We start from the raw sequence: 4,767 nt of genomic DNA, 5'->3' as shown, positions 1-4,767 counted from the left end.
CAGCTTGTGTTTCCAAGGCCAAGACACGTAGTGTCTGAAATCAATCCCTTTTTACTTGGTCCTGGATTAGTGGTGGATTGCCCTGTTACTGCGGGAGTTGATGCTGCCTCAAATCTCTTGGATTTATTTCCCATTTGGCTTGAACTTGTTGTTTCGGCGGAGCTCTGCGCAAGGAATAAAATGAACGTAATACAGAGAATAGGTGGTGTGAGCCAATATGAAAGAATTATATCAATTAACGAGTAATATAAGATTAAAATAATACTGCCTTAGATACAATCTCAGGGGAGATCTTGGCATAACTGCTTCGTTAATTGGTCGCTTAACCTGTCAATCATTTTAAATACCCATCATATCGTTTATATGCCGAATAATTCATTCAAGCGTGGCTTGAGTTTTTTGGTGGATAATCACAAGTAAATCGCTATCGGGAACGGGAAGGCTTTTAATAATAATCTAAAATAATGCATGCAAGCCTTTTAAATCTATTTTGAAACTCGTGCCTTGCTTTATCGGATCGCAATCGGAGATGTGCTCGGGTCGTAACCTTTATGTTATTGCAAAATCAGCGATCCCCGATAGCGATACGCCTTATCGCATCGGGAGATTTTAAAGGTGTCTTAACATGTGATGCTTTACATCCCCCGATTGCCGATAGTGATATCGCATCGGAGAAATAGTGGGAGGGCCTTTTGTTATATTTCCTTGCCTTTCCCAATAATCGATAGTATTCAATTTTCGGATCGGGGTAAATCAATGGGTCTTTGCATTATGTTTTCCTTGTTGTTGCGATATGCGATCTTGCGATTGCTTTATCGCCATAATAAATAATTATATATTTATTTCATAAGACCGATTTCATATTTGTTCAAAAGGTTTATAATATATCGTTTCCTTTGGACCTTTTAATGAAGGATTTTGTAATGATGATTTGATACCAATTTTATTCACACATCTATGTTTAAAAGGGACCCATTTTAGATTATAGTTAGAAAGAAAAATTTTATGAAATGGGGGGTTGTTGTACAGCACAACAGGTCCTCAACCATTGAAGGTTCAAACAACCTCAAACAATATGCATTTATGACTAAGTAGATGTGCATGTAAGCTGGTAGATCAAGGTGAAAAGCATTTTCACCAATCTTCTCAAGTATCTTGAAGGGTCCATACCTGATAGGTTTGAGCTTTTTACCTTCACCTTACATCCTGTCCTTGCTGATATACAGCTAGACTTGGTCTCCAACATGGAAACTATCCTCCATCCGATGCTTATAATGCCTAGCCTTGTACTTGGTCTGGCTCCTTTCCAGATGTTCCTGTACTGCCTGGTGGATCTCCTAGATCTGTTCAATGAATCTAGCTACCTTGTCCACATCACTGTGTTTATCAACTATGGTATCTTTACCAAAGACAAAATCCAAAGGAGACCTTGGTATGAAACTAAAATAGGTATCAAAAGGAGATCTCTATGTGGAAGAGTGTTTGGCTCTATTGTAAGCATGCTGCGCATAACACAAATGTTCATCCCAAAGCTTAGGGTGTTTGCTGCAATATCCCCTCAGTAACTGGATCACTGTCCTGTTAACTACTTCTATCTGGCCATCTGTTTGTTGATGAAAAGCTGTGCTTTTCTTTAATTTGGTGTCCATTAGTTCCCACAGACTTGACCAAAACTTCCTCACAAATCGGGTGCCTCGATCAGATACAATAGAAGTGGGTAATCCAAAATGAACCCATACATTTTCAAAGAACAATTTTGCAGTTTGTTCAGCTGTAATCTGTTTACTACAGGGTATCAAAATACAAATTTTGCTAAACCTGTCCACAAAAACATATATATAATCATGACCTTTCCTAGATTTAGGTAGTCCCCCAAGAAAATCCATGGAAATGCTTTCCCAAGGGTGAGAAGGAACTGGAAATGGAGTGTATAAGCCTAGTTTTCTATTGCTAGGCTTGCTTTTAGCACACATAGCACATCCTTTTACATATCTAGAAACCATCTCACTCATTCTCAGCCAATAGCAGAACCTTTGCAGTTGTGCAACTATTTTACTTACTCCAAAGTGACTTGATATCAAAGAAGTGTTTGCTTCCCTAATTATCTTTACCTCTCAGTTTGTGGAATGCAAAGTTTCCCACAATGATATAAGAGTCGGTCCTTCACATGATAGTCCAATTCTTCTACTCTTTTGCTTTGACTCAAAGTTGCATATACATCTTTAAAGTCCATGTCCTGAGCATACTGTTCTATGTAGCTTTCATGCAGCAAAAAATTATGCTTAAGTATGGTAGATGCATTTAGAATGGTTGTAGATAACATGTCTGCAGCCTTGTTATGTATGCCATTTTTATACCTGATGACTAAATGAAACTGTTGTAGAAAACCCATCCATCTGTAATGTCTTGATTGTTGCAACTTAGTTTGGGAGTGTAGATATTGAAGTGGCTGATGATCAGTATGTATTACTGTTTCTTTGTCCATTAAGTAATGTTTCCACTTTTTTACACTCTGAACTAATGCATACAATTCTTTATCATATGTAGGATAGTTAACTACCGCAGGATTAAAAGTCTCAGAATGATAACATATGGGTTTACCGTGCTGGGTCAACACCGCTCCCATGGCATATTCACTGGCATCAGTTTGGATCTCAAATGGTCTTTGTAGATCTGGCAGTGCTAGTACAGGTGTTGTACTAATCTTTTCTTTCAAGGTGTCGAAGGCTTTTTGTGTATTTGCCTCCCCACTGGAACACCTTGTTCAATCCTGTCAAAGCATGTAAAGGAGCTGCAATTGAGGAAAATTTTGAAATGAACTTCTTCCAATATTGTGCTGCTCCTACGAAGCTTCTCACTTCTGTAGTAGACTTGGGTTTAGGCCAGTTTACAATGACTACCACTTTAGAGGGATCTATTTTCAATTCACCTCCCCCTACTATGTGACCTAGATAATTTAGAAAGGTTTTGCCAAATTCACAGTTGGAGAGTTTAACATAATTTTTTTCTCTTTTGAAAGCATCTAATGTCTTCTTAACATGCTTTAAATGTTCTTCCCATGTTTTACTAAAAATCAGAATGTCATCCAGATACACGATAACAAAATCATCAAGAAAAGGTCTGAGTACATCATTCATTAATCTCATGAAAGCAACATGAGCATTAGTTAGGCCAAAAGGCATAACCAGCCATTCACACAACCCCTGCTTTGTTTTGAAAACAGTCTTCCATGCATCTTGCTCTGCAAATCTAACCTGATGGTATCCACTGTGCAAATCCAGCTTGGTGAAATAAACAACTTCCTTCAATTGATCTAAAAGATCGTCTATGCGAGGAAGGGGATAACAATTTTTTATTGTTATCTTATTTAGTGCTCGATAATCAATGCACATTCTCCATGAGCCATCTTTCTTTCTCTCCAAAATGATTGGTGACCCACATGGTGATGTGCTAGGCCTAATGAACCTTTTCTCGAGCAACTCTTGCACCTGCTTCTTGATTTCAGAATTCTCTAAAGCAGACAACCTGTACATTCCAATGTTAGGCAAAGGAACATCTTGCTACAAAGTAATATCATTTACTATTCCATTTTTGGGTGGCAGACCTTTAGGTTCTTTAAATAAGACATCATACTCTGAAACAATCTTTTCTATATCAGCTTGTTGATCAGCATTACCGCCCTCAAATACATTGGTTTTATCAGGTGTCTTTTCCTTTACAACTGTCAGCAAGAACTGTTTGCATGAATTTATCATTCTTTTCATTTGTCTTAAGTTTATGAGAGTATAATTATTCTTGAGCTTATGAGCTCTTACAAAATATATGATTCCATCTTTAACAAGTAGATACTTGTTCTCAGTTGTATATAAAATATCCTTTCTATCATACAAGGAAGGAATTCCTAAAACAATTCCACATATATCCAAAGGAATCACATCTAACTCAACCTCATCTACAAATGATAACCCAAAAGAAAACTTGAGCTTACACTGTCTAGTCACGTGTAGTTCTGCTTTATCATTCAACCAACCTAATGGGTATGGTTTCTTATGAGGTGTAGTTGCTAATCCCAATTTCTTTACAATTGTTTCAGAAATTAGATTTACTTGTGAGCCACTATCAAACAAAGTATCAATGTTTTGATTTTTGGAAACAACTCAAATATGAAAAAGATCACGTCTTTTCCTCTCATGTTCTTCATCAATAACAGATTGAGTAGAATTACTACTAGATGCTTCAGAATTCTTACCTTTTATACCTGTGGCTGCAATGATTGTTTCATCTCCCGAGTCTGACCCCAAATCTTTGTGAATAGTTGTAGTAGTCTTCCTCTTCTTTCCCTCAGACTTCTTAGGTCTTAGCTCTGGATGCGGAATCCAACAGTGCTCATCATTATGCCCCTCCTTTTTACAGTGAGTGCATGAAGCTTGGCCTTTGTGTGCAGTGTTAGCCTTCCTTGCTTTCCACTTCTGCTTTCTTTTCTCCTTGCTCTTGCTTACAGTGGGTTGGGATGGTCCCCCAACTTCTGGATTTCCATTCTTTCCTCTAGCTTCTAGATGAGTCGCTTGTACAGATACCTCATCTATACTAGTGGGATTAAACATGAGGATGGTATGCCTCATGTAGCTATGTGGACCACCAATGTACTTCAAAAGAGTTTCTGGTGAGTCTAATGAGATACCCAACATCAATGCTCTCTTTCTGAACTCTTGAGTATACCGTTGCACACTTTTCCCTTTCAACTGCTGGAAAGTTTGCCAACTCATC

The sequence above is a fragment of the Pinus tabuliformis genome, chromosome 1_1, assembly GCF_031772625.1.
Source record: "Pinus tabuliformis cultivar Carrire ecotype Pingquan chromosome 1_1, CPIR1, whole genome shotgun sequence".
Lineage (NCBI taxonomy): Eukaryota > Viridiplantae > Streptophyta > Pinopsida > Pinales > Pinaceae > Pinus > Pinus tabuliformis.
Note: the sequence above shows the minus strand (reverse complement) of the source record.